The sequence below is a fragment of the Phascolarctos cinereus genome, unplaced genomic scaffold (assembly GCF_003287225.1).
Source record: "Phascolarctos cinereus isolate Bilbo 61053 unplaced genomic scaffold, phaCin_HiC Scaffold_2;HRSCAF=192, whole genome shotgun sequence".
NCBI classification, from domain to species: Eukaryota; Metazoa; Chordata; class Mammalia; order Diprotodontia; family Phascolarctidae; genus Phascolarctos; species Phascolarctos cinereus.
The window spans coordinates 215,862,801-215,888,404 of NW_027555625.1; the positions used below are offsets into that span (position 1 = coordinate 215,862,801).

General features: G+C 37.0%; 1 non-coding gene across 1 annotated transcript; it reads left to right on the forward strand.

The window, feature by feature from the left end:
* Window positions 1-15,833: 15,833 nt before the first annotated feature.
* Window positions 15,834-15,936, forward strand: LOC144456011 (U6 spliceosomal RNA). The gene has a single exon (XR_013484923.1). It is a non-coding gene; the product is annotated as a U6 spliceosomal RNA (small nuclear RNA).
* The last annotated feature ends 9,668 nt before the right edge of the window (window positions 15,937-25,604 follow it).

A 25,604-nucleotide genomic window follows, 5' to 3' on the forward strand; every position in this document is an offset into this window, starting at 1 on the left:
AAGTCCAGTTAGAACATCGCAGCCTTGGAGTACAGTACACAGAAGCTTTCCAGCACACAGATCAGGCACTAACCAGTGACGTGTACAGCTCTGAACCCACACTGGGGATAGGAAGCCTGAAGGGGCTTATACTGAGATGGCATGATTAGGCTGTGTTCTTCATCAGACCATTCTGGTATGATTCACTGACTTGAGCTGTCCCTGAGCACCCTGAGGAAGACAATGCTTAGCATCATGAAGAAACACTGGCAGGACCCCAGATAATAAACATCAAACAAGGCCCCATCATTCCTTCTAGAACTGAACAGATCCTAGCTTTTACACAAAGTTCAAATTCAGAAATTAAGGTGAGAAAAATTAGTAAACAAAATAAAATTCAAGGGATAAAGGAATATAATAGAACCAGTGACTTCCAAGACACAAATCCCTAAGAGAACATTTCTACATCTGCAAACAAAGCCTCAAACAAAAACAAATTCTGACAGAAGCTCTAGAATTCTTGGAAAATATGAAGTCAGAGTTTTAAAATGATATTATTAAGGAAATGAGAGCCCTAGAGGAAAGAATGCTTAAGGAAATGAGCACTCTACCAGAAAGAAGGGCAAAGGAAATGAGAGCTATCATGGAAAAAAAATGAAAGAAAATAAATAGCTTGGTATAGGAGGCTCAAAATCTTCCTCATAAAACAGATACTTGAAAATTAGATTAGAGCTAACATAAATCAATTACTCCATTAGACAACAAAAATATTAGAAGAAAATGAAAAACTAAAAAATAGAAAATGTAAGGTATCTCCTACCCTTCCTTCCCCCTCCAAAAATGATCTGGAAATCAAGTCAAGTAGAGATAATCTAAGAATAACTAGACTCCCCAAAAATAACAACCATAAAAAAGAAAACCCAGACAGCATATTTCAAGAAATCACTACTAGGTCTATACGTCAAAAAGATTAAAAGAAGAGAAAAAGGATCCATAGACACAAAAACATTTATACCAACTCTTTCTTGTGGTGACAAAGAGCTAGAAACTAAGAAAATGCTCATCAAATAGAGACTGGCTAAACAAATTAGAGCATATTAATACAATGGAATGCTATTGTGTTGGAAGAAATGGTGAAAGATACAGTTTCAGAGAAACTTGAGAAGACATATATGAACTAATGATTGCAGAATGAAGTGAATAGAGCCAGGAGAATGATTTATACAATAGGAACAACATTATAAAGAGAAGCAACTTTGAAAGACTTAAGAACATGGATCGATGCAAGGACTAATCATGATTCTAGAGGACTGGTAATGAAGCATGCTAGCCACTTCCTAATAGAGAGGTGATGGACTCAGGGTTCAGAATGAGACATATTTTTTGGATATGGCCAATGTACATATGTGCACACACACACACACACACACACACACACACACTTGCTTAACCATGCATATTTGTTACATAGCATTTTCCTTCCTTTTTTTAATGAGGTGGGAGAGAGAAACAAAAATTCTTGTTAATTGAAAAAAATTAAGTTAAATTCAAAATAGAAGGGTCATATACAGATCTAGGTACTAGGAAAGGAAAGAAAGAAGTAAAGAAAGAAGAAAGGAAGAAAGGAGGGAAGGAAGGAAGGAAGGAAGGAAGGAAGGAAGGAAGGAAGGAAGGAAGGAAGGAAGGAAGGAAGGAAGAAGGAAGGAAGGAAGGAAGGAAGGAAGGAAGGAAGGAAGGAAGGAAGGAAGGAAGGAAGGAAGGAAGGAAGGAAGGAAGGAAGGAAGGAAGGAAGGAAGGAAGGAAGGAAGGAGGGAAGGACCTATTAGAACTAGAGGACAAAATGAAAATGGAAAGAATGAACTATTAAGCTCTTAAAAGAAACCTCAGAATAAAAACTCACAGAGATGCCATAGTCCAAATCCAGAGTTTCCAGGTCAAAGAAAAAAATGCTACAAATCAGCTAGAAAAAAGAATTCAAGTATCAAAGTGTCATAGTCTGAATTATACAAAGCCCAGGAGCTACTAATACAAAGGAAAAGAACATGAACTGTGCTCTTACAAAAGGCTACTGATAAAAACTTATACCTAGTAACAAACTTACTCAATAAAACTGAGTATAATCCCATGGAGGGATAAGGATTTTTAAGGAAATAGAGGATTTCCAAGTATTCCTGATTAAAAGACCAGAACTAAATAGATAATTTGAAATGCAAAATAAATAAAAATGAGACAAGATAAATATAGAAAGGCAAATGCATTTGATTAATTGCAAGGCATGAAAAAGTGTTTGCATTTCAATAGGACAAAGAGAAATAAATGTCTCTTCATAGCCCTAATGTTATCAAGGATCAAAGAGGGAATAAACAAAATAGAGAAACTGGAAATAGTTGGATTATATTTTGATCATCTTAGGAAAAAGAGGAAAAAAGAAAGTAAAAAGGAATACCTAAAGGAAGAAAAATAGAAAAAGTTGAATTTATTATGACTCACATAAGAAAACTATATAAATACAGAGGATGGTGTAGGGAGGGAGAGCACCCTACACTTGAATTTCATTTGCATAATCAGGGGGAGGGGAGATTTAAGAAGTGTTAGTCATAATCAAAATAAACTCCAACTGTGAAGGATAGATCATTAGGAGGAGAAATAAAGGGAAGAAAAATGGGATTTGATTGGGAAATATGTGAATAGAAGAGAAGAGTAGCAGTGAAATGGAAGGATATTACACAAATTAAAGATCTCTAATGATAAGAACGCTCCTTTCTCACCATTTAACTTTCCTTTGAAAAGAGCAGAGCAGAAGGCAAAGAGAAGAAAACATATAAGAAGATTATAAGGAGAGAAATATACAATTAACAAGCAAAACCATGAATGTAAATAGGATAAACTCACTCATAAATGGAACAGGACAGCAGAATTTTATTAGAAAGAGAAACTAAGAATATGTTGTTTTACAAGAAACACACTAAAACAGAAAGACACACTCACAAGTTAAAATAAGAGACTGAAACAAAATTTATTATTATTCACTTGAACTTGAGAATGCACAAATAGTAATCATGATTGCAGATAAAACAAAAGTTAAAAAAACTATTAAAAGAGATAAAGAAATTATATTATGCTTAAAGATAATATAAAGGGGGGGGCAACAAGGTGGCACAGTAGATAGAGCTCAAGCCTTGGAGTCAGGAGGACCTGAGTTAAAATCTGGCCTCAGATACATGACACTTACTAGCTGTGTGACCCTGGGCAAGTCACTTAACCCCTCCCCCCAAAAAAGATAATGTAAAGAATAAATTGATATCAGTACTTCATATATACTCAATAAATGCGTAACTTCTAAATACTTAAAGGTAAAATTAATCAATATATAGAAAGAAATAAACACTGAAACTATAATGAAACTATAATTATTGGGGACTTCAATGCACCCCTCTCTGACCTAGAAAAATCTAACAAAATTATAAATAAGAAAGAAGTTAAGAACCTGAATAGAATTTAAGAAAAGCTAGACATGGCAGAAATTTGGTGATCACTGAATGAGAATTGAAAGAAGATACATATTTCTCTGCAGTGTGAGACATCTCTCAAAATTAACCATATATTAAGCCACCAAAGCCTCACAAATAAAGAAAAGCAGAACTATAAAATGAATTTTACTGACCTCAAGGAAGTATAAATTATATTAAATAAAGAATCTTGGTTTTTTCAGCATTATCTATATTTTATTATATCTTTATTTTGTTATGCATTTCTTTTTTCTTTTGAATAGCATTTTATTTTTTTCCAATTACATGTAGACAATTTTAACATTCATTTTTTCTTAATAAAATTTTGAGTTCCAAATTTTCTCCCTCTCTCCCTCCACTCCCTCCTCCCTAAGACAGTAAGCAATTTAATATAGGTTATATATGTGCAATCATGTAAAACATACTTCCATATTAGTCATGTTGTGAAAGAAGAAACAACAAAAGGGGAAAAAAACCTACAAAAATTTTTAAAAACTGAGAATAGTATTCATTGATCTGCATTCAGATTCCATCAGTTCTTTCTCTGGATGTAGATAGCATTTTTCATCAAAAGTCATTTGAGGGGATTTCTGGTGCCAAGATGGCAGAGTGAGGAAGTAGCTCTTTGAAGCACTCCCAAATTCCCCTCCAAACAACTAGAAAACTACATCAGAATTGATCTAGGAGCTTACAAGCATGGCAGGAAAGATCTGTCTCACTGGAGTGAGAGTGCAGATTGGCTCAAGAGCAGTATCAGTAACCAGCCTCACAGCAGGGGGCCTGCAGCAAGGCTCCAAGCCTGGGGCAATGCACCATTGAGGCCCTGTTCTCCTGCAAGTTACCAAGGGAATTAATGAAAAGAAAAAAAAAGATGCAAAAGAAAGTAGCTTAGGCATACCAGATCTAAAACTACATTATAAAGCATCAATCATCAAAACTGTTTGGTACTGGCTAAGAAATAGAGTGGTGGTTCAGTGGAATAAGTTAGGTATGTAATACACAGTAGTCAATGACTATAGCAATCTACTGTTTGATAAACCCAAAGACTCCAGCTTCTGGGATAAGAACTCCCTATCTGACAAAAACTGCTGGGGAAACTGGAAAATAGTATGGCAGAAACTAGGCATAGACCAACATCTCACACCCTATATCAAGATAAGGTCAAAATAAGTACATGATTTAAATATAAAGGATGATACCATAAGCAAATCAGAAGAGCAAGGAATAGTTTACCTGTCAGATCTATGGAGAAGGGGAGAAGTTATGACCAGACAGGACATGGAGAACATTATGAAATGCAAAATGGATAATTTTGATTACATTAAATTGAAAAGGTTTTGCAAAAGCAAAACCAATACAACCAAGATTAGAAGGAAAACAGAAAACTAGGAAACAATTTTTACCACAAGTGTCTCTGATAAAGCCTTCATTTCTCAAATATAGAGAACTGAGTCAAATTTATAAAAATACAAGTCATTCCCAGTTGATAAATGGTCAAAGGATATCAGACAAAGAAATCAAAGCTATCTATAGTCATATGAAAAAATGCTCTAAATCACTATTGATCAGAGAAATGCAAATTAAAGCAACTCTGAGGTACCCCATCACACCTATCAGCATAGCTAATATGACAAAAAAGGACAATGTTGGATATTGGTGGGGATGGGGGACAACTGGGACACAAATGCATTGTTGGTGGAGTTGTAAACTGACCCAACCCTTCTGGAGAACAATTTGGAACTATGCCTAAAGAGCTATAAAACTGGGCATACCCTTTGATCCAGCAATACCACTAGTAGGTCTATGTCCCAAAAACATCAAAAAAGGGGAAAAGGACCTGTTTGTACAAAAATATTTATAGCAGCTCTTTTGTGGTGGCTAAGAATTGGAAATTGAAAGGATCCATTAATTGGGGAATGGCTGAACAAGTTGTGGTATATGATTGTAGTGGAATATTATTGTGTTATAAGAAATGACAAGCAGGATTATTTCAGAAAAATTTAAAAATTCTTACATGAACTGATGCATAGTAAAGTGAATAGAACCATGAGAATGCTGTGCACAGTGACAGCAATATTGTATGATGAAGAACTAAGAATGTCTTAGCTATTCTCAGCAATACAATGATCCAAGACAATCCCAAAGGATTAATGATGAAGCATACTATCCACTTCTAGAGAAAGAATTGAGATTGATTGAATACAGACTAAAGCATGCTATTTTAAACTTTCTTTTTTTTCTTTTTATTCAAGTCTTCTTGTACAAAATGACTAATGTGGAAATGTTTTACATAATTGCACATGTATAACCTATATCTAATTGCTTATCATCTCAGGGAGGAATCAGGGGAGGGAGGGATAGAATTTGGAATTCAAAACTTTAAATAAAAATGTTGAGGCGGAGCCAAGATGGTGGAGTGAAAACAGTGACTTGATTGAGCACTCCCCCAAACCCGTCCAAATAACTGCAAAAAATGACTCTAAACAAATTTTAAAGCAGCAGAACCCACAAAAAGACAGAGTGAAACAAATTTCCAGTCCAAGACAACCTGGATGATTGATCAGAAAGGTATATCGAAACGGGCTAGGAGCAGAACGCAGTTCAGTGTGGGCGTGCGGGCTGCAGAGAACCTGGAGCAGGCCTCAGAGGACTGAATCACAGGCAGCTGTGGTGGTTTCCAGACTTCTCAACCCACGAACGCCAAAGACAACTTAGAAGGTCAGTGGGAAAAGTCTGTTTCTGTGGTGAGAGAGAAGCTAGGTCTCAGCCCCAGTTTCCAAGAGAGTGTGGCCCTCTGGGTGGCAGCTGCCTCCTGAGCTCCCAGCCCACTGACTGAGGGGGAATCTAGTGGCTGATCAGAGGGGGATTGCAGGGATCTCTTTGCCAGTGCTGAGGCAGGAATCTCTTGCTCTGCCCGTGCTTGGATCTGGTTCACAGTTCTGGGAGGTGGTGCTGGGGCAAGGAGGAGCACTGGCGTGGTGAAACTTGTAGTGGCTGTAGAGAGTAAACCCTCCTCACAGTTCCAGGACAGAAAGAAGTGCTTCTGGTCACTAATAGACCAGAGCACAGGCCAGGAAAGGAGTAAACATCTCTCCCCTTATCATACCACCTTGGAAGAACTGAAAATTTACAGGTCCCTACAAGTATCTCTGAAAACAGCTGTACAAACCCCTGAAGTTTGGGACAGTACATTCTCCATATTGGAAGCAGACTCTTACCTTAATAAAGAGTTTAAAACTCAAGTAATTGGCTGGGATCATGAGCAAGCAGTGCAAAAAGAGTCAGACTATATTATCTTACTTTGGTGACAAAGAAGATCAAAATATACAACCAGAAGAAGACAACAAAGTCAAAGTTCTTACATCCAAAGCCTCCAAGAAAAATATGAATCAGTCCCAGGCCTTGGAAGAGCTCAAAAGGGATTTTGAGAAGCAAGTAAGAGAAGTAGAGGAAAAACTGGGAAGAGAAATGAGAGTGATGCAAGAAAATCATGAAAAACAAGTCAACAGCTTGCTAAAGGAGACCCAAAAAAATACTGAAGAAAATAACACCTTAAAAAATAGCCTAACCCAAATGGCAAAAGAGGTCCAAAAAGCCAATGAGGAGAAGAATGCCCTAAAAAGCAAAATTGGCCAAATGGAAAAGGAAGTCCAAAAGCTTACTGAAGAAAATACTTCCTTAAAAATTAGAATAGAGCAATTGGAAGCTAGTGACTTTATGAGAAATCAAGACACTGTAAAACAAATCCAAAAGAATGAAAAATAGAAACAATGTGAAATATCTCATTGGAAAAACAACTGACCTGGAAAATAGATCCAGGAGAGAGAATTTAAAAATTATTGGACTATCTGAAAGCCATGATCAAAAAAAGAGCCTAGACATCATCTTTCAAGAAATTATCAAGGAAAACTGCCCTGATATTTTAGAACCAGAGGGCAAAATAGAAATTGAAAGAATCCACAATCTCCTCCTGAAAGAGATCCCCAAAGGAAAACTCCTAGGAATATTGTAGCCAAATTCCAGAGTTCCCAGGTCAAGGAGAAAATATTACAAGCTGCCAGAAAGAAAAATTCAAGTATGGAAACACAATCAGGATAACACAAGATTTAGCAGCTTCTACATTAAAGGACCAGGGCATGGAATATAATATTCCGGAGGGCAAAGGAGATAGGATTACAACCAAGAATCACCTACCCAGCAAAACTGAGTATAATCCTTCAGGGGAAAAAATGGTCATTCAGTGAAATAGAGGACTTTCAAGCATTCTTGATGAAAAGACCAGAGCTGAATAGAAAATTTGACTTTCAAATACAAGACTCAAGTGGAACATGAAGAGGTAAACAGGAAAGAGAAATCATAAGAGACTTATTAAGGTTGAACTGTTTACATTCCTGCATGGAAAGATGATATTTATAACTCATGAGACCTTTGTCAGTATTAGGGTAGTTGGAGGGAAAAAATTATATGATAGATAGATAGATAGATAGATAGATAGATAGATAGATAGATAGAGGGCACGGGGAGTTGAAGATTAAGGGGTCATATCTGGAGAATAAAATTAAGGGATGAGAGAGGATTATACTAGGAGAAGAAGAAAGGGAGAGGTAGAACAGGGTAAATTATCTCACAAAAAAAAACAGAAAAGAAAAGGCTCTTACAGTGGAGGGGAAATGGGGGAAGGTGAGAGGAATGATGAATCTTATTCTCATGGGATTTGGCTTAAGGAGGGAATAACATACACATTCAATTGGGCCTGGAAATCTGTCTTACCCTACAGGAAAATGGCAGACAAGAGAGCAGGGGGATGATAGAGAGGAGGGCAGATTGGGAAAGGGGGTAATCAGAAGTAAATACTTCTGAGGAGGCACAGGGTCAAAGCAAGAATAGAATAAATGGGGGGGGACAGGATAGGATTAAGGGAAATAGAGTTAGTTTTTCACAACAAGTCTACTATGGAAGTGTTTTGCATAACTGCACATGTGTAACCTATATTGAGTTGCTTGCCTTTTCAATGAGGGTTAGTGGGGAGGGAGGAAGGGAAAAAAATTGGAACCCAAAGTTTTAAAAGCACATGTTTAAAAAAAAAGTTTTCACATGCAACTGGGAAATAAGAAATTCAGGAAATGGGGTACAGAAATCTATCCTGTCCTACAGGAAAGTAGAAGGGGAAGGGGATAAGAGGAGGGGGGAGAGATAGAAGAGAGAGCAGACTAGGGGAAGGGGTATTCAGAATCCTGGGGTGGGGGAGGGGTAAGATGGGGTGAAAATGTGGAACTCAGAATCTTGTGGAAGTAAATGTTGAAAACTAAAATTAATTTGTATTTTAAAAAATGTTAAAAAGTTGGAAAAAAAACAAAATGGGGGAAAATTTAGCTAAAAAAAGTCTTTTGAAGTTGTCTTTGGTCGTTGTATTGCTGAGAAGAGGTAAGTCAATCATAGCTGATCATCACACAATATTGCTATTACCGTGTATAATGTTCTCCTGGTTCTCCTCACTTCACTCAGCATCAATTCATGTATGTCTTTCCAGGTTTTTCTGAAATCCACCTGCTCATTATTTCTTATAGTACAATAGTATTCCATGACATTCATATACACAACCTGCTCACCATTCCCCAATTGACGGGCATCCCCTAAATTTCCAATTTGTTTCCAACACAAAAAGATCTGCTATAAATATTTTTGGACATGTGGGTCCTTTTCCTTTTTTTATGATCTCTTTGGGATACAGAGCTAGAAATGGTATTGCTGGGTGAAAGGGTATGCATAGTTTTATAGCTCTTTGGGCATAGTTCCAAATTGCTCTCCAGAATGGTTGGATCAGTTCACTTCACTAATAATGCATTAGTGTCCCAGTTCTCCCACATCCCCTCTAACATTTATTAATTTTTCTTTTCTGCTATATTAGCCAATCTGATAGGTATGAGGTGGTATCTCAGAGTTGTTTTGATTTGCATTTTTCTAGTCAATAGTGATTTAGAACATTTTTTCATATGACTATAGATAGCTTTAATTTCTCTAAACTGCGTGTTCATATCCTTTGATCATTTATCAATAGGGAAATAACTTGTATTCTTATAAATTCAGCTCAGTTCCCTATGTATTTGAGAAATGAGACCTAATAAAGAATCTATGAAGAAAGCATTAAAAATTAATTGGGACTTTCCTCCCTTTGGTCTTCCTTCATCATGCCTAATAGCATTCCATTGAGATGAAGAAGATCATTCTATAAGGAATTGTAGAATTATAAAATTGGGATGACATGTGGCCTATGGATATTGGCTTTGATTTTTTTGCCTCATCATTTGTTTTGTCATTTAAGTGAAAGAGACTATATGCTATGAGCTTTTGAGTTTTGAAAGGTCAGAAAAGCAAAACACCAAAAGGTCTAGGAGTGGAGTCTGTGCTGACTTTGCAGGCAGTCAGTGTAACTTTGATACTTATGGGAGCAAGGATTGGATTTCAGGTCCCAGCCCATAAATAGCTTTGACAGGGACTAAAGCAGCAATGATGCCACATTTGGACCTGAACTTGGTGGGACCAATGCTACGTAAAACCGTACTAAGTCTGAATCTACTATCCCTGAGATTGAAGTGGTATAGGTGAGAATGTGCATCCCTAGTTTAGTGGGGAAATCTTTGCACTTCTGTTCTCCCTATGTATTAAAAGTAAATACACTTATAAAAGCCAATTTATGTTAATTAGTTAAATGTGACTAGAAGGACTGTGCTATAATATGGCATGAGCTGATAACATTAGAAAACACACACTCCAAAACCCTAAGGGTACCTCTAGAAAACTGAAGGGGTGATGTAGCCATCCTTACTCTGGGAGAGTCAAGCCACAGTATTTGCTATATGTGGAGCCTTGTCTGAGATAATGAGCTCTTCCAAATTACAAAGACTGTTAGAGATCTTCTCCACCTGGGATTTTCATTTTTGAATACAATAGTTTTAGGAATCCACTAGAAAAAATTGGCAACACTTTTTTTTTCTTTGTGTTAGGCTGTAATTAATTATGGAGTTAATTTTCCAGTGTGTGTTTCCCTTATGAGTCAGTTCCTTTTGAGATGATTTTTGCTGACTTTGCATCTGTTATTTCATTGCATGTTTAAGTAATGTTACTTGCTGTACTAGTGAATCCTGTACAAGTATTAATATTGAGGCTAGTATGAGAAATATGGATTTTATATCATTAAAATATTGGTATCTAGTTTAAAAAATTAATTGCAGACTAAATAATTTAATTCTAAAGAATTTATCAGTCAAAGAACAAATCATAGAACTGATGATACTTCACCAAAGAAAAGGACAAAAATGAGAAAACATAACAAACTTTTCACAAAGGGCAGATTTATGTCTTAAGACTTTCATCAGCAAAAGAAAGAATAGATCCATGAATCTGGCATGCAACTTTAAAAAAAAACAGCTAGAAATGCAACAAATATCAAATCCCAACTAAACCACAAAATAGAAATTCTCAAAATAAAAAAAAGAGAATAAAAAACTAAAAAATATTAAAAAAAACTTGATAAATAAAAACTTGAAGTTCTCTATTTTTTGGAGTGGGGAAGCATTAAAATAGATTCAACTATTAGCTAGTATAATTGAGAGTAAGACAGAGAGACAGATTAAATAACCAATATCAAAAGTAAAATAAAAGAATTCATGGCAAATAAAGAATAAAAGGAAATATTAGAAACTATTTTGATCAATTATATTGCAAGAAAGCCTACAACTTAAATGAAATGGCCTAATATTTACAAAAACAAAACATGTTTAAGTTAACACCATAAGAAATAAAAAAAACAAACAAATCTCAGAAAAAGAAATTAAGTAAGCCACATATCAATTCCCAAAGGGGAAAAAATCCCAGATGGATTTAGAAGTAAATTTCCACCAAACTGTTAATGCCATATTATATTCTCCAATATTATATATCCAACATTACATATTATTATATAATATATTGTTATATATTCAATATTATATATCATTCAGTATTATAAAATCATTACAAAAATAAGAAAAGAAGGGATCCTGTCAAATCCTTTTGATACAAACATGGTTTTGATGCTTCAATCAAGGAGAGATATGGAAAGGAAACTATATTTAAATGTCCCTAATGAATACTGCTGCAAAAATTTAAAATAAAATATTAGCAAAGAGATTGAAGAAACAAGTTAAAATGATAACACACTACCATCAAGTTTGATTTATGCTAAGGATACAACACATTCTTGCAATAGGGTTGCCAGAAAAAAAATAAGACAATCATTGAAGAATTTTTTTGAATTCACAGAATAAAATAGAAGGGAGGTCAGAAGTAACACAGACAAGCAAGACAGCTTGGAAACTTGCATGCTAAATTTGCCATATTCCCTTTAAGTAAAGAAAAAGCAAGGTAGACACAATAGAGATTCAAGAATTTATATATATTCCTTTTTCTATTCTACTTTGTAAATGAAAATGATCATTTTGGTTGGTGTTTGTTAAACTCAGAATAGAAAATAAAGAGTTTTAAAGCTCATAATAAACTTAAGCTGGGAAGGGAAACTAAAGACAACAAAAATGATGGGAGTTTTGGAAGGTTTTCTTTCTTTCTTTTTTCTCTGGAGGGGGGTTATGTTGACAGGAAGAGAAGAATCAATGAAAGGATGATGATAACTGAAAACAAAGAGAAAATACGTCTACTCAGTTTTTATTTTGTTTCTGTTTTGTCTGCCAAAAAGAATGACATTTTCAGGAGAAATGACAGAACGAAAAGACTAATGAAGTTGATACCTAAGATAACTAATCAGAAAGCAAGAACATTTAGCAGCCCTTGATGATTGTTAAGTTATTTGGTCCAGATGAACTGGCAGATGTGATCACAATGACATTGTTATGTCAATAAACATTTATCAAGGGACTACTATGTTCCAGGAAATGTGCTGGGGATACAAAGAAAGACAAAAACAGTTCCTGCTCCCAAGGAATGATCATGGAAAATGGAAAAGGTACCACAAGATTCCAGAAAGGCAAATTTTGCCTTGACTTTTTTTTTTAAGCCTGGGTTGCTCCATCTCATCCAGGCTGAAGGTGCAGAGACCTGTCATCAGTGGGATCACACTCATGATTCCACTACTGATTTGCATAGAAGCTTTACCTTGCTTCATTTCCAACCTGGTCCAATTTACCCCTCTTTAGGCAACCTTGTGCCCCCCTCCCGCCCTGTTCCTGGGGTTTATCACATTGATGCTGAAAGTAGTGCAGTTGCATAGATCATTGTATCTCAAAACGTTTGAGTTCAAGCCACTCTCCATTTTTTGCCACAATGACCCAGCTGCCTTCTCACCCTGTAACTTCCCTCATCCCCTAGATTCTTCTCACAATGGAACATACCTCTATCATGCAGGCTCCTTTATCTCATTGATGAGTTCCTTCAAGGACCACAATTTGGGAGACAGACTGGGTTGCATGCTCCCATTCCCTTACTGGCTGTGCTTCTGCCTTCTGTAGACTTCACCATCATAGCCTTTTCTGAGTACCTTCTCCTCCCACCTTTTCAGCTGCCTTTTATAGTGTTGTCTTCCCCCATTAGTAGATAAGCACCTCAAGGACAGACATTCATTTCTCTTTGCTTGTATTTGTATCCTGAGGACTTAGCACAGTACCCAGAACAAGCAAGTGCTTAATAAATGCTTATTCCCATTTTTATCTCAGCCTCCCAGCTAACTGGGATTATCAGCATGTGCCACCACAAATTGGCCTGCTTGTCAAAAAAAGAAGAGTCTTCACTATAAGCCATAGAGTTCAATTTCAATTATTAGGGAAATTCTAGAATGAGTCATTGAAGAGATGGTTGACAAGTGCTGAGAAAGGAAAGAAATACTTGCAAAGAGCTAGCATGGCTTCGTCAAGAATAGGTCATGCCAAACTGACCTAATTTGCTTTTCTATGAAAAGTTGCTTGACATAACCGATACAAAAAGTTCATCAATTTGAAATTTGAAACAAAACCATAACCAATCAGGTGACTTCAATTTTGTTAAGTTCATTTCCAAATTACTTTACACAGAGACTCAACATCTCATCATTAACAGTTAAAACTACAAATTTAAGACAGCATGCTTACCCAAGTTCGGAGGCTATCTTCTTTACCTTGAGCAGGATGTGCTGAACCTGCGTGATGTTTCCAGGCAAAGGTTGCCCCAGGGCCCAACACCATTGCCAGTGGGACCATGCTGTAGCTGCTGCCCCTCCCCCTCCTTCCTTTCCCCAGGTGGGGAGGGCAAAATCAAAGGTGAGGGAGAAAGGGTGAAACTCTTTTCTCCTATGAGAAGGGTTAACAGATACCCTCTTGACTCAAGGGAAGGGAGTGACCAGGGTTGTAAAGAGGTGTTTCCAAACTCCTTAATGATCAATCACAAAACCTCCAGAATCTGCCAATATATTTTTAGCTGTTCTAACTTTTCCCTATAACCTCCATGAAGGAGGAGGGAAGGGAGCAAGCAACTGAAGTTTCCCCCAATTCCCTGGCGCTGAGAGAACTGACAGAATTGGGCATAAACTTCCAGATGAGGCATCTATCCTTGTCCTCTATGCTGTGGAAGGTGTACCCAGGTCCATGGCTTCAAACCGACCAACAGCCTGAAGTGCCAGGCTGAGGGCAAGACAGCCTTGTAACTGTCTGCCCTAAAGGCACCTCCAAGCCTTGGTGCTTGGAGAACAACCCCAACTGCAGATAAGAAAGGAGGGGTGAGGGGAGACTTACATACCTTCCAGTCTTGGCTGGAGAAGAACTTGAGGCCAGGCAGTTTCCCTGTATGGGCCACCAAAATGTTGAGGTTTAGGGGTTCAGGGGTGCTGGGACTCCAAAATAACAACATGTAGATTCTGCCTGAAAGAATTCAACCCAAGCCTTCTTTCAGCCAAACATAATCTTTATTAGAACATCCATCATATGGGGCAGACTCTTAAGGAGTCTGAACATTAGTGAGCTAGTGGCTAGATTGTAAGAATCTGAGCCCTAATTTGCTTTTTTTGACAAAGTTACTAAAGTAGTAGATAAGGTAAGTGTTGTGAATATAGTTTATGTAGATTTTTAGCAAAGCTTTTGACGAAGTACCTCATATTACTTTTGTGGAGAAGATGGAGAGGTATGGACTAGACTACAAATCAGCTAACTAGATTCAGAATTGGTTGGATGACTAGACTTAAGGGTTCTTAATGGTTTAGTGTCAACATTAATTGTTGTACTGAGAGTATATTGGGATATGTACTTTTTTCCAGTTCTGCATAACAATTTTTATACATGGCTTGGATCTTATTAGGTTAGAGTATTAGGTTCATATGAGATGAAATGCAATAGGGATAAATGTAACATCTTGCACTTAGATATAACAAAATCAACAAAATGGGAAACACATGGTTATATATCCATGTTCAGAAAAAAATTAGGGGATTTGGAGAAGTGCAAGCTTAGTATATCAGTCATATAATGTGGCAAGCTAAAACCTGATCTTGAGCTGTACAAAGAGAGGCATAGCTACCAAGAATAGGGAGGTGAAGGACTCACTGTACTTTGCTTCTGTCAGAACTTACCTGGAGTACTGTACTGAGTTCTGGGTACCATATTTTAAGAAGAACATTATAAAGCTGGGATATGTCCATGAAGGACAACCCAGGATGATGAAATTTCTTGAGTTCATGACATATGGGATCAGTTGAAAGAATTGGTTATGTTTAGCTTAAAAAAGAGAGGATTCACGGGGAGGGGAGGATGACAGTTGTGTTCAAGTATTTTAAGAGTTGTCACCTAGAGGAGACATTTAGTTTTGTTCTGGGTGACCTCAGGGGTTAGAACCAAGAGCAATGGGAAGAAGTGCCTGGGAGACAAATTAAAACTTGATGTCAGGAAAACCTCATAATAATTTGAGCTGTCCACAAGTGGAGTGGACTGCCCTGAGAAATGCTGGGTTCTTCCCCTGTGGCGGACCTCAAGTAGAGATTGGATGATCACTTCTCAGGGAGGGTTATGGTGGAAATTTCTTTTATGTGGGACTAGAGAGTTGCTAAGATTCCCCTCAACTCTAAAATTATGTGATCCTGTGACCTTCTAGGACCTTCTTCTCTAGGCCCTGTTTCTTCATATATAAAAATGACAGCATCAGACAGAATGATCTCTAAGATCTTTGCCTTCCCTAATGTTCTGTAATGCTTTATCATGGGGAAGTTTCTATCAAAGTCACAGATTATTGCAATATACTGGCCCAATAGGACCAATGTCTTATTAGCATGAGTTAATACCCAGAGTCACCTGTGCTGTAAGCATTAAATAATACTATACTAATCATTCTTTACATGCTCACTTTGACAGCACATACATTAATTGGAATGATACAGAGAAGATTAACAGAGCCCCTGGGCAAAGCTGACATGTAAATTCAATAATGATCCCATATTTGTTTAACCAAAAACACATATTCTTTCTATTTCTCTAGTAGAGTTTTTTTTTTAACAGTTTCAAAGTATTTTCACATCTATTTCTTCTTTTATTTTCTTACTTGACTCTTGAACAGGCATTATTAATTGAAGCTGGGATTATTTTTCTTCACCAGGCCTTTTCATCATAATGAAATGTGTTAGTTTTGTATCTATCTGCCTAGTAGAGGAGATGCTCTGATCTCAGGTACTAAATATTTCTGTTTCCTTCCTTCCACCTTTGAATAAAGTAATGAGGCAATGCAGCACAATAGAAGGAGTGCTGAATTTTAATTCAGAGGATATGGGTTTAAATCCTGGGTCTGCTCATTACTATCTATGGGATCTTGGGCAAATCACTTCACCTCTGTAGATTTTAGCAGTTTTGTCTGAAAGATAATTAGACTAGCTGAGCTGACCCCTAGGGTCCCATCCCTATTCAGAAGGGGGTACAATACTTCCAAACCTCAAACTACATTATAAAGCGGTAGTCATCAAAACCATTTGATATTGGTTAAAAAATAGAAAAGTTGATCAATGGATCTGACTAGCCAAGGGAGAATCAGAAATAATGAAACTCAATAACTCAGTGTTCAATAAACTCAAAAATATAAATTACTTAGGAAAGAACTCTCTATTTGTTAAGAAGTTTTGGGAAAATAGGAAAGCAGTCTGGCAGAAATTAGGTTTATGCCAACAACTTATGCCATATTTCACAATAAATTCAAAATGGATACATGATCTGAATGTTAAAAACATACTATTAAAAATAGAAGAGAAATATGGAAGAGATCATATGCCTTTCATAGCCATGGATAGGATATACACACATGTATATCCACATGTACATATCTCTGTGTGTATTTGTATATGCGTATATATTTTAACCAAAGTCAATTACAAGAGATAAAATAGATAATTTTTATTACATGATAATTGGAATACTTCTGCACAAGTAGCATAAATGTATGTAAAATGAAAAAGAAAGTGGTTGAATAGGCAAAAGAATCTTTATATCAGACTTATCAGATAAGGATTTGATATCTAAGGTATATGGAAAAGTAATAGCAATAGAAAACCAAAAGCCATTCAACAAGAAATAAATAATCAAAGGCTATAAGCAAAGAGTTCTCATAAGAATTGCTGTGATCAACTATGAAAAAATGCTCTAAATCATTAATAAGAAAAATACAAATCAAAACAACCTTGAGGTTTTACCCCACAATTAGCGAATTGGAAAAGGTGACAAAAATGAGAAGTCATTCTTGAAGGAGTTCTGAAAAGATAGGCATACTAGTACATTGTTGGTGGAGTGGAGCATTAGTATAACCATTCTGGAAAGTAATTTTGAACTATGAAAATAAAGTCACTAATATACACATATGCTTTAACCTAGAGATTTCACTACTAGGCATATATCCCATACACCAAAGAATTTATAGCTACAATTTTTGTGGTACCAAGAACTACAAAAAAAGTAGATGGCCATTGGAACAGAGGTTGGTCAAAAAAATTGTGGTCCATGGATGTAATGGAATATTATTGTTTACTGAGAACTGACAAATGTGATAACTACAGAGAACCATGGGAAGACTTACATGAACTGATGCAGTGAAGGAGGCAGTATGCAATGATGATAGCAATACAAATGGAAAAACAACAACCACCACAAAACAATAGAAAATGAATGCTACAAAATTAAAAAAGAATAAGCATGGCCACAAAGAAGAAATCTTTCCCTACTTCATTGTGGAAGTGGGGAAGGGAGGCATCATTAGTCTGGATAAATTACATATATTTAAGAGCATGTATTGATCCAAATTGCTAGGTTTTTTTGTCTTCTTCCTATGTATTTTTTCCTTCAAAAATTCTTTGATCTTTCAGTTAGTTTTCTAGAAGTGGGGAGGAGAGGCATATAGGAGGAAATTTAGAGGATGTAAAAATATCAATAAAATTTCTTTTTTTAATACTTGCTCCTATTTAGCAAGCATTTAATAAATGCTTCTTATGCACAAGCCAATGCAGTAGGTGCTACAGATATAAGCACAAAAATGAACCAGCCCCTGACCCCAAGAAGCTTACTTTTCCCATTAAGTTAGTCAATCAACAAATATTTATTAAATGGCTACTATTGGCCAGAAACTGTGCTATTTGCTTTAGATATGAAGAAAAACAAAAAGTATTTACTACTTTCAAGGAGTTCACATTCTAATGGAGGATACAATATACAAATTATTATGGATATGCAAAAATATATTCATAATAAATGGAAGGTGATCTGAGACAGGAAGTCATTAGCAGCTATAGAAACCATGACAAGCCTGCAGAAGGTAGAATCTGAGCTCAGTTTCAAAGGAAACCAGGGAATCTAAGAGGAAGATGTAAGGGGGCAGAGCATTTCAAAGGTGAGAAACAGCCAGGTCAAATGCATGGAGACTAGAGATGGAATGTCATGTGTGAGAAACTCCAAGTAGAACAGTATTGCTGGATTGAAGAAGAACATGTATTGAGTGTTTAGGAAGTACCATGCTAAGCATGGTCATTACAAGTAGTTCCTAATTACAAAGAGCTCTTGGGACATGACAGATTTAAGAAGTTTCAGTTGGGGGGCAGCTAGGTGGTGCAGTGGATAGAGCACCCTGGATTCGGGAGGACCTGAGTTCAAACCCGGCCTTAGACACATAATGCTTACTAGCTGTGTGACCCTGGGCAAGTCACTTAACCCCATTGCCTGGCCAAAAAAAAAGTTTCAGCTGCAAGTCTGGTGGATAATCCAAAGGTTTTTAGAGTAAAGTGCCAAAGCAGGTGGCAATGCACCCTCTTTAATGCCATTTCTATTGATAAAACTGCATCCATTTCTGAAGTTGAACCATTTAACTGTACCATGGACTTGGTTTTCTAGAACTTTATTTTCTACATGTTCAGCAGCTGTAACTGCTGAGCAGACAAGGGCTATAGCTCTTACATGCATGCATATGAGAAGGGAAAGTAGAAAGATCTCTGCAACTGTAAAAATATAAAAATGAGATAAAGGAGGGAACTCAAATTTATTGCTCCAGAACCTCTATACTCTTCATAATCAGTCAGTCAACAAATATTTATTAAGGCTTACTATGTATTAGGCACTGTTTTAAACCCAGGGAATACAAGTATAAGCAAAAGAAAGACAGTCCCTGCCCCCAAGGAAATTAAATTCTAATGGGGAAAGATAATTTAAAAGGAAGCTGAGATACAATGAAATGGCTGCCTGGGTTACCTTCTTAAATGGAGGTTCTGGGACATACATTGTACAGGTTAATGAAGGCACAATTAAGACACTATAGGTCAGAATTGGCATACTAAGGTAGGGCCAACCATACCATCAGTACTGCCCTCAACCTAAGAATGTTTTTTTTTCATCTTAAAATGAAATCTGAATGTATTTTAAAATGTAAAACTATTCTCAGCTCATGCCTTATAAAAATAAGTAGTGGGATGGATTTGACCCCTGGCCATAATTCTATAGACAAGGAATAGAAAAATAGAATTGAGAATAAACTACAAGGGAATAGAAAAGAGAAGAGGACAAGGAAAATGACAAAATTTGAGGGGAAAAAAGGTGTAACAAAAATTGAGATTTAAAGTAAGAGATGAGGGGGGGATTTTGAACCACATGTGCATCTGGGTATAGAATGGGAAGAGTAAAAAGTAGGAGGGGCAGAGATTAATTAATCATTTAAATAGAAAGAAAAATGAACAATTTAAATAAAGACTTGATATAAAGAAGATAAGTAAGAACTAGGTGAAAAGGGAAAGGTGAAGGAACAAACTAGCATTAAAGTATTGTAAGCAAAATAAATCACATAAACAAAGTACTAACTCTGAAGAAGAAAGCAATAAAAATCAATATAAAATAATTAAATGGATGAAAAATACAAATATAATAATCATAATTTTAAATGTGAGTATATTAAAGAAACTAAATAAAAATAGAATTGAATGAATAAATAGGAAAATAAAACCCAACCATTTGCTACATATATTTAAAATAAAGACACATAAGGATTGACAATAAGAATGAAAACAAGGGGCTGGAACAAAATTGGCTATGCATCAAGTAACTCCAAGAGTAGGAGTTTCAATTGTGCTTCCAGAAAAACAGAAATAAAAACTCATGATGTCAAGAGAAACAGAGAAATTACACTATGCATAAATTGACCATGGACAATGAAAAACAATCAATGTTAAATGTATATGAATTAAATGGCATAGCATCTAGATATGTAAATGAAAATTTAACTAAATTGCAAAAAAGGCATGAATAGTAACACAATTTTAGGAAACTTTAATATTCTTCTCTCAGAGATGGATAAATCTAACAGAATGATGAAAAAAGGAGCAATATAAAATAAAGTGGACTATTGAAGGACAAGTTCAAAAATTTGCCAACTTCTTTATGTGAACATTAAAGAATATTCATATTTTTCAACATTACATAGTACCTGTACAAAAACAGACTGTATGCTAAGGAACAGAGAAATTATAAAGGCAGAGATATCAAACATATTCTTTATAGACTATAATATGATAAAAATAATAAATGATATGAAGAATAAATTCAAAAGATTCAGGACTAATTAAAGACAACAATGCATCCTCAATAATATGGATTAATAGTCATATAAAAGAAAATGATAACAATGAGACAACATATTAACATTTTGAAGATGTGTAAAGCACACTTGAGGGCATCTGGATGGCACAGGGATAGAAAGCTATGTCTGGAGTCAGGAAAACTCCTCTTCCTGAGTTCAAATCTGACCTCAAACATTTATTAGCCATGTGATCCTGGGCAAGTCACTTAACTCTCTTTGTCTCAGTTTCTTCACCTGTAAAATGAACTGAAGAAGGAAATGGCAAACCACTCCAGTATTTTCGCCAAGAAAATCCCAAAAGGGGTCATGAAGAGTTGGATAGGACTGAAAAATTACTAAACAGCAACAAAAAAGCACTCCTTAGAGGAAAATGTATAGCTCAGAAAACATATTAATGACATAGAAAAAGAGGTGATTGAGTGGGGAATTAAACAAAATTGGATAATGAACTGAATTGAACTGAAGGTTTCAGAATGGTTCCAACACTATGCATGAACAGTGTACCTGGAATGTGCAATCCAGAATCACACAGTCCTTAATTAATTACCTAATCAATTAACAAATGCAATACCCATATTAGACTCCACTGGGGCTGCATAAAATTTTACTGTTGCAATGGAAAGAATACAATATTTGGAGTCAGAAGACTCCAGATTTGGTGCCGGTTCTGCTATTTCCTACTGGTGTGACCATAGATAAATTGCTTAATCTCTTTGTGATTGGGTTTCCTCGTATATACAATGAGGAAAAAAATGAATTAGATGGTCTCTGAGGAGGCCACTTCTGAGGTCTCAGCTCTAAATCTCTTATCTTCTGATCTGGGTACTATAGGACAAATTGTCTCTCTCATCCTAATCTGTTAGCCACTATTCATACAGTACCTTCATGGGGAATAAAATTAACAAAGATCATAGAACCATAGCTTTAGAGATAGAAGGGACCTAAGAGATTATCTAGCTCCACCCCTCACTTTACAGATGAGAAACCTGAGGTGTAGAAAGGAAAAATTACTTCCTTGAAGTCACACAAATAGCAGCAGTCAGGATTTGAATCTAGGCCTTCTATCTCCAAATCCAGCATTTTCCCTAGTCTATACCAAGTAAAAATTGCTTACCTAGCACTTCACCAATGAGATAGCTTTCAAAGCCTGCATTTCTGATATTCTTCATGCAAATGTTGACTTGGCTCATAGACAGGCTAATGACACAGAAATGCCATTGGAATGCCAATACATTTTGAAGGAGACCTGGTAAAAATGTGAAGTTTAACTTGTATCTCTTGACTTTAGCTAGGAATAAGGCAAAGGGAAAACACATATTCCCCATCCCCGTTCCCACATAACTTCACAAAGATAGCATAATGTTTCTGATGTCTGTAGGGATGTAGGACATTTGAAAAATGAAGGGTGATTAGGAAATGTAAGAAACCAGAGGTGGTGCAGAAACATAATGGGGCAATTGAAAAGACCTTGTTAAAATAATCAGTCCTCTGAGAGACCTATAGAAATGTAAATCGGAAGCTGCCACTGGATCACTAGGCTAACAGAATTAATCTAGAGGCTAAATCAATTTTTCCCATCGGATCATAACTGCAATTTCCATAGGTTGAAAGCTTAGAGATGGAAAACAGAAAACTTCGCTTCTTGGAGGACAAGAAGAGAGTTGGAAAAGTGTTATCGTTTGCTCATTTGACCTTCCCAGTTCCTTTCCCAGGAGACCCCAGTATGAGCTCTCTCCCCCCTTCCCTGGGCTTTGTTCTCTTGTCCCTTGGATAAGTCATGTAGGCAAAATCAGTTTCCCGTGTCTGTCTCTGCCTCTGGAAACCTGATTAACATAGCAAGTAATCTCCAGTTGCGTAGGTTCAGATTTCCAATGACAATGTAACTCATGGACAGTGAAATTCATATACTCTTAGTAAGAAGAGCTTGAACAACAATAACAAAAAGCAATGCACCAAATTTTTATTTTGAAATTGCTCCATGCAAGATACTGTGCACTGCAGATAAGAAGTTAAATGGGATTTTCCTTTCAAGGAAAGGGGAGGAAGAGATGGTGGCAGCTCCTTACTGGTTGAGAAAGATTATAATAATCATAACATTAACAGGTACATAGTCTCTTAAAGTTTGTATAGTGTTGTATATTGTTACGATGTTGAAACTTATAAGAAGCCCAGGAGGTAGATACTATGGGCATTATTATTTCCATTTCGTAGGTGAGAAAAACCGAGACTTGGAGAGGTTAAATACAAGGCCTATTGAGAACAGCTCCTAGATGAAGATTTGAGCTTACCCCAGGCCCACAGAAGATGCCATCCTCTTCAGATAATTAGGTACCAAAAGGGATTTTGCACTTGCATAAAGGAAGGAGGTATGGATCGAGTAGAATGTAATCTCCTCGAGGTCAGGGATTGTTTCATTTTTTTGTCTTTTTATCCCCAGTGCTTAGCAAGCTGATTGGCATATGCTAAGCATTTATTAAATGTGTATTATGTTGAACTATGCAGTAATATGGAGAGAAGAAAAATGTTAAAACTATGAAGTCACTCCCAAGGTACATAGTAGCCAACCGACTTAAGAGAAAAATTATACAGTCATCTCAGAAAAAGGAGTTCGGGCAATGGTCTTATTAAATTTGGAGATAGCTGTAGGAAGTAGACCATCTTCTAACGGGCTGGAAGGAGCGCCTAAGTCTCTGTGTTCAGAGCAGTAATGCAAAGCCAAGTAACAGCAGGGAGAGAGTCAGGGCTCCTCCAATCCCAAGTACATTCCCAGGAGGTGCATGTAGCTAATTAAACTATGCCCTGCAGGAAGTAGGATCTCACCAGCCCCTAGAGTGAACTTTTCCACTACCTTGTGAGAGGATGATTAATTCCACCTCCCTGCCCACATAATCCCACTGAAGGCTACCCTTTACGTTAGGATTTCTCAGTAAATGAATCAGGTTGAATGTGAAGTTCAAGGTCCCTTCTCTATTTCTTTCCTCTGGAACATGGAATAAGTCTACACGCTTCTTACATCTTCCTTAAAATGTGGTGCTTGAAAGGGAGCAGGTGTGATCCAGGTGTGATCTGACAAGAGTCCTCACAATCTAGGAGTCATTCCCTCCCACACTCTTAAAGCTATACATCTGTTAACTAGATTAGGATTACCTTTGGGGTTTTTTTTGGCTGCCAACTCACCATTTCCTCTCAGTGAAAATTACTAACTCATCTTCATGCATATTGTCATTTAGCCAGTTCTCAGTGGAAATGTAGGACTTTACATTTAAGTCTATTAAATTTTGTCTTGTTAGTTTTACTCCCAAACTGTTTTTAGTCTGCTTTCTGGACCATCACATCACCTTGTCCTACCTTTCTATCTTTACCTTCTACTACACCCCTTAAGTAGGACTTTGTCTTTGTCTTTCATTTTCGAAGAGGACCAATGACATCGTGGGGTGATGTTGTCTTGATTCACGGGAGAATTGGATTTAGGTGAAGCAGAGTTACCAAAGTCATCAGCCTCATTCTCTCTTCCAGGCACATCAAAGTCAAGAAAACTGGTAATGTCTTGGGATGAAGTAGATGACCTTGGCATCTTCCATGTCTGACCAAGCTCTAAGTGCAGCATAGCTCCTGCTTCAGCCATCGGAACAAATTGTTCTCATCAGTCCATTCCAATGGGGGATGTCTTCACATGCTTTGGATAGATACCCAGCCCCCAAATCACCTGGGGATTTGAGGCCTGTTAGTTACACTCAACCTGGTTTAGCCAGTCTGCTGAGACAGTTTACCAGTATGTGTCACTGCACATGCTGCAGCCACATGGGAGAGTTAAGGGCCAGGTAAACACCAAAGGTGGAAAGCAGCCCTGAGAAGGGCTCAGGAAGCCCTCACACCAGAAGCGCTAGTCCTCTTTGAACACTCCAAACACCCTAGTAGGACTTCAGCTGATGAATAGAAATAATTCTCATTTATAGAGTGCTTTTTGAAAGCACTTCCCTCACTTTCAAAGCAATCTTGAGGCAAGAAGATAGTATTACTTGCCATTTTTGAGATTTAGAAATTGAGGTTCAAAGTGTTGAAGTGGCTTGCCTAGGGTCACACAGCTGGAAAACCTCAAGGGTGGGACTAAAACGAAAATCTCCTGATTACAAAGCTAACACTCGTTCCACTACAGTATGCTGGATTAGTCCCTTTTGTCAGAAAGTACCATCAGAGTCCACTTCCTTGCCTTTGCCAATACTGTCCTTTCTACTGAAATGTTCTCCTGCTACGTGAAATAGTATCTTCTTCCTTGTCCACACACACACACACACACACACACACACACACACACTCACACACACACATACACTCACACACATACACACATTCTACCCTTAATGCAAAACCCATTTCAAATGACACTTCTTTCATAAAATCTGAATCCTATTCAATTGCATATGGTTTCTCCTTCATAAGACCCTGCTATACTTGGTTTGGGCTTCTGCTAAGGCTCAACTTGGGACGATACTTATACTCATCCCAACTAGACTATAAGCTCTCTGAGGACTGATGCTGTGTCTTAATTATATTTTTATGTTCTTCAACACTTAATACTGTCCAGGTTATGCATTCAGTAAATACATAGAAATTTTAATTGAATTGAATCCAAAAATTTGAAACCCTCCTTCCCCCAAGCCTAACTGTAGATACTCTGTTTCAGATTGGAAAGGTGAGACAGTGAGTTATAGCAAGTAGAACAAATGAATTGGAGTCAGGAGGCCTGGTGCTCTATCCACTGCACCACCTAGCTTTGCTTGATCTCACTTTACTGATGAGGAAAACTGAGGCTCAGCTAAGGGAAGTAACTTGCCGTTAATCACAAGGCACTTAACTAGCCCTGTGTCAAGGATAGAGCACCAGGCCTGGAGTCAGGAAGAACCTGAGTTAAAATCCTCCGACCTCAGACATTTACTAGCCATGTGACCCTGGGCAATCCCCTAACCCTGTTTATCTCAGTTTCCTCATCTGTAAAATGAGCTAGAGAAGGAAATTGCA